Here is a 15,300-nt window from a genome sequence, read left to right as displayed (position 1 = left end):
TCTTGACACCGTCCATGTTTGTTAAGGATACCCAACCCTAGATAGATCACAATGGCTTTAAGGTTAGCTACTTTGAATGTCCGAGGGTTGAGGGACGCCTCTCGTAAACTTCGAGTTGCACGCGACCTTCAACGCCTCGGGGTGGATATATGCTGTGTACAGGAAACTCACTTCATTCCCAGTGATTATCAGGGTGTGCTGCTTGGGGACTTTCAGCTCTATTCAGCACATTTTGATTCCCACTCGAGGGGTGTTTCCTGGCTAGTTAGACGCACTCTTGATGCTTCGTGTGACCCAGTCTATGCTGATCCAGAGGGAAGAGTGCACGTGCTGGATGTTACCGTAAAGGATGTGGCATTTCGATTTATTGGGGTTTATGCTCCCAATAGCCATGGCGAGAGGGTTTCCTTTTTCCGGGAGATCGAGCCCTTCATGAATTCGTCTCGGCGGATAGTTTTAGCGGGAGACTGGAACGCGGTCCTGGATCCCGATTTAGATCGCTGGGGTAATACTTCAAGGGCTACTAACCAGAACCGGGATGCTAAGGCGTTTCGAGACTTTATTGACAAGTTTGATCTTGTCGATAAATTTCGAAACGAAAAGCCCGGGGATGTAGTTTGGACTTGGACAGGTAGACGCGGCTCCGATCCGGTGCAACTTTCGAGTTACATCGATCGGTTCTTAGTTAGGAGAGTCGACTTAGGGCTTTTAGACTGTCCAAGTTTTCATAACATAGTTTATTCGGACCGTAGGTTAGTCCGGGTTCGGGTAAACTTAGATAGCGTTAAACCTAGGATGGCTAGTTACTGGAAGTTCAACACGTCGTTGTTCGACATGAAGGGCTCCGGGAACAGCTTTTACTAACAATACAGAGGGAATTGACGGGAGCCATTATCGGGAATAAGTGGTGGGGAAAACTTAAACAAGTAATTAGGTCCTTCGCTGCTGATTTTAGTCATCGACTCAATCTTAGTTCTAGAGCAGCGAAAGCGGCACTAGATGATAGATTAAAAAGGGCGGTGGAGGAGGGGGATAGTGATAGTTATACTTTAATAAAGGCTGAACTGGACTCCCTGGATAACAGGAAGGACCAGGGTCTAGTAGTTAGGGCTAGGTTAAAAAGAGTGCCGAACGAGGCAACAAACATGGCCGCGTCAATGCGTGCGGAGGAGCGTCGACGTGCGACTGACCGACACATCGCCAGTGTCACATTGCCGGACGGACGAACCGTAACATCAAATGATGGAATCCTGGAGGGTTTTCGAGCTCATTTGCAGGAGCTTTTTACCATGGAGCCCGGTCTGGAGATTGAACAGTTTGACACGCATTTAGCTGACTTTTCTCGCCTTGAAGCGACCGAAGCAGCTACGTGTGAAGGTAGCATAAAAGAGGAAGAGGTCCTTGAGGCTCTGAAACAAGTCGGGCTAGACAGGACCCCTGGAATTGATGGTCTGCCTTACGAGGTGTACTTGAGGCTGTCGCCCTTTTTTATTCCTTTTCTGGCCACACTCTTCAACTCCTGGTTTAGGAACGGGTCTATACCTCAGTACTTTACCAGGGGGATCATTAAATTGCTTCGCAAAGATAAAAATGGAGGGGATGGGATTAGCAATTTCCGGCCCTTAACGATGTTAAACACAGAGTTAAAGATTTTGGCCAAGATCTTAGCAAATCGTCTGCAGGTTGTTTTACATCGTCTCATAAGTCCCGAACAGACGTGTTCTGTTAAGGGCCGGACGATTCAAGATAATTTGCACGCGATACGCTTGATCATAGAGAAAGTCGACACAGAAGCCGCGCTGATCAATTTAGATCAGTCCAAAGCATTCGATAGGGTGGACCATCGTTACCTAGGGGCTGTTCTTTGCTCGGCTGGGTTTGGACCCCAGTTTCGCTCATGGATTCGCCTCTTGTATGCTAACCCCGGTGCTATGGTGGAGGTGAATGGGGTGAGATCGAAGCCCTTCAGGTTAACAAGATCTATCCGTCAAGGTTGTCCGTTATCACCCATGCTGTATGTCATCGCGCTTGAGCCCTTTTTGCGCCAGCTTAGGGTGAATCCGGTTCTTCGCGGGATTACTTTGCCAGGTGGTTCTACCTCAGTAAAGTATACTGCCTATGCCGACGACGTGACTGTGCTTGTAACGAGCAATGCCGAGATTAGAGTCGTCGACATGGAAACAAGACGGTATGCACAGGTAACAGGGGCCATAATCAACCACGTTAAGTCTATTGGCTTACGTGTTGGTGCCTGGAGGGGAACGCCCCTCCAGGGGCCCTTTGGCTGGACTGATGGGCCCTGCAAGCTACTCGGCGTCTGGTTTGGCCCCGACCTCCAGCTGGAGAAAAATTGGTCGGAAGTGTTGAAAGCGGTCAAGACCACAGCTCATTTGTGGTCTTTGAGAAATCTAACTTTAAAGGGTCGGGCGGAGGTATGCAATACTCATATCTACTCCATGATCCTATACCGTCTATCAGTGCTTCCACTCCCGGAGTCCTCACTACTTGAACTAGTGTGTGCTCTTTTCGCGTTCTTATGGCGCGGAAAGCAAGCCATGGTTGCTCGGGAGATCTGTTGCCTGCATCCATCTGAAGGCGGTCTGGGTATGTCTAATATCAAAATACGTAGACACACTCTAAGGCTGATATACCTGGACCGAATGTGTACACCTGACTTAGGGAACGGTGTCTTCTGGATGGAAGACACTAAGAAAGCCTTTCCGGCTTTGGAGAGTGTGCATTCGGCTGAGGGGGAGGCACGCAAGAGGCCCCGAAATGAATGTCATTTCTATCGCGAGTGTCGACGGGCGTTGAGATTCCTTCAACGGGTGAATGAAAGCCTCTCTGACACCCGGCTGTTGTCTCGCAAAGCGCTATATAGGGTTTTAGTGAGGGGATCTGTCCGAGACGAAAAGATTGAGGAGTTCGGTTTCACGAATGAGGAGCGTCGCTCGATATGGCCTTGGGCGCCCGGGATGAGCTGTTTTGATAACTACGAGGCATCGCTCACCTGGCTGGTAATCCGAGATGCCCTCTGGGTTCACAAAAAACTTTTCATAGCGGGTTTTACAATGACACCTAGTTGTGTCCGATGCGGAGAATGGGAGGAAGACCTAAGCCATGCTTTCTTCCGCTGCGCTATCGTTCGACCATTATGTGAGTTAGTTGAGAGCTTCACGGTTCGCATACTGAACGGGCGTTTTTTGTGCTGGATGCGGTTTCCCCGTGCTGCAATTGGGCGCCGAGTATGAAGAAAGAGGAACGTTATGTTTTTCTGTGTTTGCTATCTGTTATGAGAGGTGTGATTTGGTCGACACGACAGAAGGAGGTTTACGGAGATGAGACCTTCACTGCTCCCCAGCTTGTTCTCATGTTCAAGCATCGGTTGAAAATGCGAATTAAGCTGGAGAAGGTGAAACTCACTCCTGTGAATTTCAACGAAAGGTGGGTGAAAGCTTCGCGACTGTGTAGAGTGACTGGAGCTGGCCTTGAATTCGTTTCTGATTTGATTTAGGTCAAAAAGGATTTTGGGTATCCTGAACTAACAAGACATCAGTATCGGACCGATTAGTTTAGTATGGGTTAGTTAGGCTTTATTGTTTGATGTTTTTTAACTTAGCTAGAGTATGTATGTGTTCATCGTCCCAGTCCCTCTTTTAGTTTGCCCTTGTCCCCCCCCTTTTTTTTTTTTTTTCCCCACCTTAGGTTCGATAACCCCCATTCTCGACCCCAATTAGGTGACGGATGGACTGCTTTGTCAGTGATGCAGGTCGTCTTTGTGGAGTTTATTCAATAAAGTCAGTTTTCGTGTGGACCTGCGTCTTTTCGACTGACAAAGCTTTCTATCTGCCACAATTAGTAGTGGGGGGCTCTTTTACTAACTACTATTTTTTTCATTGTAAATATTTCATTCTTTTTGTATATAAAATTTTTAGCCCCAAACCCCCACATCACGTATATATCATTTTTCGGGTTATAATTAGGATTCCCATAGAGTGATTATGGTGAAAGAGTCTAGTTAAGTTAACTTTATGTTAGATAGGTCCACATTAACCCCCCCTATTTTTGGCCTTGTGCCACATTTTGTGTATATTTATGCAAATAAATATTAACACCAGAGTGACCCTCGCCTGCTTAGTGACGTTTACTACTCTTTTCAGTTGTAACCTTTTTACATTGTTGTTCCAGTAATACATTGTTTAAACTCTATTCCGTTGTTCTGTTTTCTGTGTGGCTTATTGCAAGCCATAACACTGACGACATTGGATTCGGAGAACATACTCACGTTTAAAAACAGTGTTCTAAAAAACTAAACACTGACGACATTGGATTCAAGGAGCATACTAAAATCGAAACCAGTAATGACATTTTAAAAAAAAGGTACTCGCGTTGAAATAGTATTCTAAAAACACTAACGACGTCGGACTCAAATGTTATCAAGCCTAAGGAAGTGTCTAACATAACACTTGCAACTGGAAGGTTCACGGTAACTAAAAAAAAAAAAAAATAAAAAAAAAACGCAGATTATTACGGAAAAAAGAGTTGAAAAGAAAAAATGTTCGGCAAGACTTTCAAAGATAGCGCTGTACTTTTGCAAAAAGAAAAAGGTTCGTCGCGACTTAGAAAGGTAAATTTTTATAATTTTGAAAAAAGAATTCATCACTTGTGGTTTTCGCTGCTAAAATCGGGCGTTATTTTTTTTCTCTGGAGAAAAATATGCACTTGATTTTTACTATGAACTTTTTTTTATATATTTATGTTTTTTTTCTGTTCGTTTTATTGCCTGGAGGAAGAAATAAGAAAGAAAAAACGGTTTTGTAAAATTCAGCGAACGTTTTGAAATTGCTAATGCTGACAAAGCAAAATGGACGAATTGAAAGTAGCGTTGGAACATTTGACCAAGTTGCATATCAATGCCGCAAAGCGTCAGTCACAATCCGAAAAACATTGGATTGACCGTCAAATACGATTCGAGGAACAGCAAAAGGAATTGCAAAAACAGTTAGTGGAATGTCAAATACGAACCGAAGAACAGCAAAAGAAGTTCAAAAACAGTTAGCCGAACGTCAGTTAGAAGTTAAAAAACAGATGCAATTCTCTATCTCTATAAAAGCCAAGTACGTCTAAAGATGGAGTACTGCTGCCACATCTGGGATGGAGCTTCAGAAAACAGCCAAGCAAACAGATGCAATTCTCTATCTCTATAAAAGCCAAGTACGTCCAAAGATGGAGTACTGCTGCCACACTTCGTCGCTTAGTGGGGGATGCTCTCTTCTCTTCCCTGCAACCTCTCTCCCACAGAAGAGATGTTGCGAGCCTGTATTTTTTTATCGTATTTCCATGGCAAGTGCTCGTCCGAGCTTCAATCTCTGATCCCATTTGCCAATTCTTCATGATAAACACCCGTCTAGCTGAAACCACTGTCAGTAATTTCCCCCACTCTTTATCTGTGCCTAAATCAAAACGTAGATTCCATGAACATAGCTTTTTTCTGAGAAGTGCACGCCTGTGGAATTCTCTTCCGTCTGCCTGCTTCCCACCTAACTATAACTTGGACGTCTTCAAGTACAGCATAAACAAATTCCTGATTAATCGCCCCCTTAAGACGCTTTATCAAATCTCCAATACCAAATATTACTACAATATTATCCCATTGATTATTGTACACAAAATAATCCTTATCCCCGAGTGGCTTACGGGCCTTGATAAATGGGGATCCCCATGTAAAAAAAAAAACAGCCGAACGTCAATTACGAACAGAGGAATTGCTTACAGAAATGGTTAAGAATAATGCGAAAGCGGAAAGCAATTCAGAATTTTCTCAGAATACAATATGGACCGCGTTAGACAATTTTAAATACGAGAAAGGGGAAAATCATTCGGAGCGTATTTTCGGCGTTATGAAATTTTTTTTAAATATTGACTGCAGCAACAAGTCTGATCAAAAGAAAACCAGACTTCTACTACGAAAATTGGAAACGGCTGAGCATGATAAATTCGTGGATTACATCTTGCCTCGGAAAACAGCAGATTTATCATTCAATGAGACGGTAAATTTATTAACAGAACTTTTCTCGCCGAAAATGTCTCTTTTCCATAAGCGCTGGAGATTTTTGAATGTAGTAAAAGACGATAATGACGATTTTGCCACCTACGCAGCTGTAGTGAACAAACACTCTGATAACTTTAAGTTGTCTAAACTAACAGCAGACAATTTTAAATGTCTTGTGTTTGCGCAAGGGTTAACTTCGGAAAAAGATCCGGAAATCAGGCGCAGAGTTCTTACAAAATTAGAAAATGAACCGAACTTAACACTTCAAAAATTGACTGAGGATTGTCAAAAAGTAGAAATTATAAAAAAAGATGCAAGAAATATCGAAGCAGGCATTGCGAATATAAAAAAGTAAATAAGAAAAAAACCGTCGAAATAGCACACAGACACTAACCACCGAAACTTAGAAAAACTAAAAGCACCGAGCGCTTGTTTCATTGGGTAAGGGATTGCCCATTTTTAACAAAAAGATGCCATTTATGCAATAAGATCGGTCATAAAAGTTCGCACTGTAGGAAAACTCAGAATAGAAGCCGTGTACGTCAAACCAGAACTAAGGACGTCGTAGATAAAAATCTACGCAAATACGTAGCTATTAAATTCCAATTAGACAGTGGATCGGATCTTTCAATAATAAATCTCAAAACGTGGAAAATATTACGAAAGCCGACTATGTTGAAAACTAACAGAACGGCGACGGCCGTTAATGGTACAAAAAGTCATTTTGAAGGTGAATTAATTATAAACATCACTTTACGGGGAAAAAAAACAAAAAAACTAAGATTGTATGTGCTAAAAGATAGTGAGAACCTGTTCGGTTCTGACAGCATGGAGGAGTTTCGTCTTTGGGATCTTCCTATATCCACATTCTGCAAGAAAACAGATACCCGCCCAGCAAAAACGGAGGAACTTATAACGTGTTTTAAAAAAGAATTCACAAACGTATTTACTCCTGGCCTGGGGAGATGTACAAAAATGGCCGCAGATTTTAAGTTGAAACCTGGCACACAACCGGTATTTAAAAAGAAACGCAATCTCCCGTTCGCTTCCCTGAACAAAATAAATCAGGAACTAGACAGATTAGAAAGCATCGGTATACTGACTAAAATTGAATATAGTGAGTGGGCTGTTTCGAAGTTTACGTAAAGAAAAGGCTCGGGGAAATTCGCGTTTGCGCTGACTTCGCGACCGGACTAAACGGGTCCTTAGAAGATTTTCACTCTCCATTACCTAGTCCAGAAGAAGTGTTCACGAAATTAAATGGCGGCAAGTTTTTTTCTAAGATCGACCTAAGCGACACTTACCTACAGATTCCGGTAAACGACAAAAGCACCAACCTCCTCTGTATTAACACTCATCGGGATTTGTACAGATACAAGAGACTCACGTTTGGTGTCAAGGTGGCCTCGCAATATTCCAGCAAGTAATGGATACTATGCTGTCTGGTTTGGGCACCGCAATCCCATATCTTGATGACATTATCATAGCGAGCAAAAGCAGGGAGGAACATGAAAAACATATCAGACAAGTATTCAGTCGAATACAAGATTATGGATTTAAGATCAAAGCAGATAAATGCGAGTTCTTTTTACAAACAATTAAATACCTGGGTCAAATAATCGATAAAGATGGCAGACGCTCAGACCCAGATAGGGCGACCGCTATTAAAGAAATGCACCAGTAAACATAACTCAATTGCAACCTTTTTTAGGTTTGGCAAATTATTACCAGAGGTTCATCCCAAATATGCACAATTGCGCGCACCACTTAATGAATTGCTGAAAAAGGATAAGGCTTGGGAGTGGACAGAAGATTGCCAGACATCATTCCAAGAAATAAAAAGAATCCTGACTTCAAAACTATTCCTAGCGCATTTCAACCCGGAGTTGGACGTAATAGTAGCTAGCGACGCTAGTCAATATGGCGTCGGGGCGTGCGTACTACATCGAATGCCAGATGGCTCGAAACAGCTTATTGCTTTCGCATCACGGACTCTCTTGACAGCGGAAAAGAATTATTTTCAGACCGAGAAAGAGGCCCTAGGAATTATATTTGCAGTTTAAAAATTCCACCGGTTCTTGTTCAGAAGACATTTTCTTTTACAAACCGACCATAAGCCGTTGATATCCATTTTTGGATAAAAAAAAGGACTTCCAACATTCACTATGAACCGACTATTAAGATGGGGAACTATTCTGCTGAACTATAATTTTACAATTTAATCTCCCCTAAAAACTAGTCCATGCAGACGGTCTATCGAGACTGATTCCTGCCAAAATGGAACCTCTTGAAGATTCAGTAATCGCGGCACTACGTATTAATAGTGATGTAAAAACCATGATAAACAATATTATCCGCGAGCTGCCGGTCACACTTCAGCAAATTAAGTCAAAATCCCTAAATGACAATTTCATTCAAACCACGAAGCAGAAATTAGCATTGGGTGACATAAGATCAGACATATTTTCTTGTTGCGACGAAATACTGTTATACGGTGAAAGGGTTGTTATCCCACAAACCTTTCAAAAAGAATTCTCAGGGATTTTCACATGGGACACCCAGGAATAAACAGAATGAAAAGCCTAATGAGAAGTTTTGTTTATTGGTCAGCTATGGACCAAGATATTACCGACATGGTGAACAGATGCAAAGGCTGTGCTTTGACTGCAAAAGTACCACCGATAACATATAAACCTTGGCCTAAGGCTGAACAACCATGGTCGAGGATCCACATCGATTATGTGGGACCTGTTGAGGATTTTTACTACCTGATAGTAGTTGACTCTTACTCTAAATGGCCAGAGGTACTAGAATGCGCAAAAAACCGACCACGGCAACAACGACAAATTTTTAATTCGAATTGTTTGCTCGGTTTGGGGTTGTAGACTGTCTGGTTAGCGACAACGCTACACAGTTCACCTCGACAGAGTTGAGAGAATTCTGCGAGACGTATCAAGTCAAGCATATTACAACACCCCAGTACTACGCCAGAAGCAACGGCCAGGCCGAATGCTTCGTTGACACGCTTAAAAGGGCATTAAAAAAGGCGTCCAGTACACCGACAGAAAAGGCCCTTCAGCAATTTCTGCAGGTTTACAGAATCACGAAAAATCCGAACAAACCAGATGCGGGATCCCCAGCAGAAATCATGTTTGGACGGAAAATAAAATCCGTATTTGATAAACTGCTACCCAAACACAGAGTACACAACAGAACCTCTACAATGCCAACGAAACGGTTCAACAGCGGAGATAACATGTATTTTAGACATTTTAGAAATAACGTTTCTTTTTGGGAACAAGGCACGATCTTACGAAGAATCGGCCATGTTACATACATCATTCAGGGCCCAAAATTTCAACATAAGAAGCAACTGAACCAAATCAGGAAACGCTTCTACGAGGACCAAGATGAAACCACCGCAGGACGGTAGTGAGGCGATTGAAACTGTGTATGACTGTTTTGACATAGACCTTCCAAAAGGGATGCCAGAACCGAGACGCTCCGGCAGAAAGAGGAAGCGTACAGACCCGTTGGTGGTCTGCCCCAAAAGGAAGAAATACTGATTTTCACAACCGCGGAAATCAGCTTAGGAGGGGGGCATTGTGAGGGAATCACCCTCCATTATATAAACCATAGACCTTTTTATCCCAGAACGACCTTCGCTTGCTCGGTGACGTTTACTATTCTTTTCAGTTGTAACCTTTTTACGTTGTTGTTCCAGTAATACATTGTTTAAACTCTATTCCGTTTTGTTTTCTTTGGGGCTTATTGCAAGCCATAACAAAACTTTAACGAAATAAGTTGAGTTTTTAAGTAACTAAAATTGGAAAAAGTTTAATAAACTTTAAAATTAACCGTAAAACAAGAAAATATTTATAAAAATAATTTAACAAGTTACTTTTAATAGATAATTTGGTTACTTTTTAGTAAACACTAACAGAATAATCGAGTTAAGCTGTTAAGTTTTGGAACGGCGAACGCAACGGCGGAAATGGATGTTTTCAACTAGTTTATTTAAATCCGTGCCAGCTTCCGTATTTTATTTAATAAAACAAAGCATACAAGAATATCGCAGTCCATGTACAAAAACTGGATTTTAACGCAATATTAATTTTGAATCGGTTTTAATCTGGCCATAAAATAGCTGGCAATAGCCATGTAAATTTTATAACTTTATATCTAAAAGAATTTTTTTACACAATTAATTAAAAAATCTTTGTTGTAGCGGAGATTTGGAAATAATGGAATTTTAATCGTTTCAATCTTTTAAAATTCAGTTAATTCTTAAGAGGTTACTTTTTCTTGCCAATTCAACTGATTATAATATGTATTAGAAAAACGCTATTAAAAACAATGATATTAAATTGATATCAATTTTTTAATTGCAACTTCAAGGTAAGTTTTTGTTCAATATGTGTATTTAAACTTTAAAGAAATAAATATTTTTTACTTATTTGAACTCATATGTTTCATAATAAATAGATATTTCGATAGATTTAATTATATTTTCTTCGAATTTCGAAAAAATAAATATGGGGGGGCAGGAGTACGCACTAAATAACTATTTCCTCTCATATATTTTTCAGAAACTGCATTTTATATGTAATTTCATTTTAAAATGGATAAGTATCGAAAATTTTACGAAAATCTAACCATTAGTTGATTTTTGCTAGATTTATTAAACACGGGTATGTTTTCACGTTCGGAATACCTACTACATGGGAACGTTATTTTAAAGCGCCAATTATGTAAATACGATTTTCGTCTCGCAATTTCATTATTTTCGTACAATGAAAAAAAATTTAAAAAAATTATTACTAGTTTATTTTGCCCTTCTTCTTTGAAATGGTACAACATTTATATTGATAATATTAATTTATAATAAAGTTAAATCGTTTTACATTAGGGGGTAATTCTGTGGTGATTTTTGGCAATCCCTAGTGTACAGATATCAGAAAAGTAGAAAACGTTGCAGCCATCGATGCGATAGGTGTATCAGAAGCGGCCATTAAAATTTCGTGATAAGAACTTGATAATTCAACTTACTATCTTTCGAAGCTTATAGCTACTTGAAAAATGTAATTCAAATCCTATTTTTTTTATTAAAGGATTAAAGACCAAATTTAAAAAAAAATAAAAGGTTTAAGAGGAAATGATGCAATATTTGTTGTTTTTTTTTTAAATCGTTTTTCTTTAAAAAATATTTAAAGAAAATCAACGAAATTTTACTTACTTCGATTATAAAAATTATATATAAATTCCAAAAAATCACTTACCCATAAAAATACTATTCAATGGGTATTTCATTGTTAAGAATTTATTCATACTTATACTTATAGTCCATGTCCTTTTTAAATAAAATGCTTTTTTAAACAAGGATAAAAAAATACGAACTCAGATGTTTTTCACTGTTCAAATAAAAGGAGATAAATGTCTGATTTTCTTCGCGTTTATCTTCCGGTGGCTTCGAATCGCCACAATTAATGTCTCTTTCTATTGCGTGCTGTAAACCAAAATTAGTATTTTTGGGCCACCTTATTTGAAAAATGAACACATTCACTTATCAGTTTTTGTCGTTAAAAACCCCACTCTACCGATTTTTTTATTCTCTTAATAAAATCCATGATTTTTTGATTAATACATTTTATTTCTACTTCATCGAGTGATTTTTTTTAAATATCTAAAAAGAAAACATTGAATGAAATAGAAAAAATTGTCGTCAGCGTCCGATATTTACTTGACAGTCTAATCATAACATGAGCTTTCACTTAAAAAAAAAATCAAGTGGTTCTAAAAAAAGGGTTTACACTTTGGACTGTACAGGTAAATTTCCCAAAAAACTTTTTCTTTTGTTTTAAATTAGAATATTTTATTTATTGATATTTTATCTTCAATTTGTGATATATAAAACCTTGGTGAGTAAATTAATTATTTAAATTTTAATAGACATTTCAAAATGGGGGGGTTAATAAAAAAAACGTTTGTCGAAAATATTATCTTCAGTTTATTCGAAAAGAGCATAAAATTTCACATTAACCCTGAAAATATCGTAAAAATCGAACCAATAGAAAAATTTTGATAGATTTTTAAAGTTTAAAAATTGAAAAAAAATTTAACTCGTAAAATTCAATTGATTTCATACGTAAAAAATGGCTTTATGAACGCGCTCCGGAACTTTGTAAACACTGTTTTTTTTTTTAAATAAAAAATATTTCTATTATTTTTAAAACAACTTTAATAGTTTATTTTGGAAGTATATTCCATAAAGAAAGTAAACAACTCACTTTAAAAAGAGAAATTACGAGTTTTTTTTATATTTTATTCGCAGTTTTGTGTTAGGGTGTCAAAATTTCCCCCAAAATTCTGATACACCTATTTATGCGAGTATAACAGAGACATTAAAAAAGCACGATCGTTGTAGGTTAAAAATCTTGTATCTATGTAGAATGTTTCTTATTTTTATAATATCTTTTTCAGTTCTTCTTCGTTATTTTAGCGAAATTCGAAAATTAAAATATTGAATTTCAAGTGAAACCAATGATATATACTGATTCGTCATGTCACAGTAATGAACATATTAAAAAATTACGAAAAACCGATGAGATAGATAATTAAGTTTTAATGAAAACAGTTTTCGGAGACAATTAGCAAAAATTAAGTTTTGCTAAATTGGCGAAAGATTTTCAGTTTTCAGACAATATTTACCTCCCCTTTTGTTATAATTAGAACTCTCCAGTTTTATTCTTTTTTATTTTATTTATTTTTTTGCAAAACTCAATTTAAAACATTTTAAGTGAAAACCCAAATTTGATTTACGTTTTTAGTCATTTTGGTGTCGTAGTGTCGACTGGATATGACACTGTAAAAAAGTTGCTTCTACCGTGTTGTAGTCAGCTGGAAAGCAGCATCGTGATCTTCTAGTTCAATTAAGCAAGACATCTACATCTACACTTTTATATAAAAATCACTTTGTGTGTGTGTGTGTGTGTGTGTGTGAGTTCCTTCCTCATAGGTCCCGAAACGGTAAGCCTATCTTTTGCAAATTTCACAAGAAGCTAATTTATGTCTGGCAGTGTTCCTAAATATGTTTTGTACAGAAATTTATCCGATATATATATATATATATATATATATATATATATATATATATATATATATATATATATATATATATATAAAAGCTTATCTTAAAAATAGCTTTTCTCTCTTATAGATAAAAAAGTATTTTTATATGGGAATATTTTACGTTAAGGGAGATAATAAAATCTCATCAAATCATTTCTTCTTAAAAAAACAAACAAGCAACCCCCCCCCAAAAAAAACCCGGATTGATTGTCATCTGGAAATATAAGTCAGCGGTAGAGCATTCTACTACAGATCAAATGTTCCCTCGTTAGAGCCGGGGTGTACCTCACCATTTAATTGTAATTTTTTCTTATTAATGAGTTTAATTTATGATAAAGAAGAGTACCATTTAAAATCGCCGCAAATCATTTATACATTTGCATATTTTAAAACTAAATATTAATCAGAAGTGATATTTCCAGGGTATTCATCGTCAAACCCAAATATCAGCTGACGTAGTATTGTAAACAAAGACAGAATTTGATGAACGACATTATCACTATTATTTTAAATTTTTTTTAATATTTTGCGAATTAGTCCACCAGGCAAATTATTCCTCATAATATATAATAATCAATAGAGGATTGATTCTATAATAATATATATGCAATCTGCATAAATTAAAATAACATATTTAAGTGTATTATACAACTGGGCAACACCGTTCTCGCGGCCAGCTAGTATTCTATAAAGACAATTTTTTTGTTTACTAAATTCAGTCTTTATTTCATTTTTATTAAATCATTATGTTCTTATTTACAATGAAATCAGGACATGTCTTAACAGGTTTCCTTAGCGATTCTACCCCCCCCAAAAAAATGTCATCCCGATAAGAAAAATAATATCCCCCTCTTAAAAAAATCAAAACGTTTTCTGTTTTGAAATTTTAAAAATGAGAATTGATAATTTGTATTACTTGGATGATTCGAACTACTGTTCTCATCTTGAATGTCATTTTTACAGCATTTCCCCCGATGTAACCTCCGACCTTCTTCAGGTGTACCGTGTCAAATTCGGGAATCTTTCTGTCGAATTTATGAATCTGCACTAAATTTCGAACGAAACCCTTTATCTAATCCACAGGACGAAGCATGTACGTGTTGTGGAAGTGTTTAAAGGCTTTTGAAGCTGCCAATCGACCGCACAACTAATAAAGTAGACGCAAGGCAAAGAGGTAACGGCAATAGCAAAGAAGAATGACAAACACAGATGATTGATTAAAGACAATAAGTATCATGTTTTATTTTCGACAAGAAAAAGGTGAAATGGATATTAGGATTAGCCGGAGCGAGAATGAGCGTCTCGCGGGCTTCACGCTATTGCGTCCCGGGGGGGGGTAGGATGACGTCTTTGGGTTGATCTGAGTCATTTAGATGAGATTTGATGCTGAAACTGGTAACCGGACGTCAATAGACACTGCAGCTAGTAGCAGAACATCAGTGGGCACTGAAACAGGTAGTTGGGCGTCAGTTGGCACTGGAAACGGGTAGCTAGATGTCAATGGGCACTGGAAATTAATAACTAGACGTCGGAAGCTGGCTAGAGCTGCAGGATAGAGCTGGAGTCGCCGGAAGCTGCAAAAGTGAGCTGGAGTTGCTAGAAGCTGCAGAAGTGAGTTGGAAGCCGCGGGATTAAGCTGGAGAGCAACTAAAGTAAGCTGAATCGCCGCAGGAGTGAGCTGGAAGCGCTTGACAATGTAGAGTAATCTGGTGTCGCGGGACGTGAGCTGTAGTTGAAACAGGTTCAGGAACTGGAGAGCCAGACTGTGGGAGAGTCCCAAAAGGAAGGCAACAGTAGAGATTGGAGTATGCATCGCATTCTACTGTCCCTTGTCTCCCACAGCGACTTGGAACACCAGTGTTCCTAATTCCTGAGCTGAACTGAGGAATTGTGAAAGCTACTTGTTTCATGTGAAGCCGTTGATGCTGCAATCGACTGGCGCACTGTAATTAATTTTAGACGGGATTTCTTACGTGTAAAAATGTCTGTGGCGTTTATTGCCCGTATATATCCCGCCCCCCATAAAAAGTTTGTTATTTTGTTTCGTTGAGAAAAGTTGCCGTTTTTGTTTTTCTTTGTTGAAAAAAAAAAAAAAAAAAAGGTGTTGCTATTTTTAGCAC

This window comes from Euprymna scolopes, chromosome 23, assembly GCF_053919585.1.
Source record: "Euprymna scolopes isolate OS-2025 chromosome 23, ASM5391958v1, whole genome shotgun sequence".
Classification (NCBI taxonomy): Eukaryota; Metazoa; Mollusca; class Cephalopoda; order Sepiida; family Sepiolidae; genus Euprymna; species Euprymna scolopes.
Note: the sequence above shows the minus strand (reverse complement) of the source record.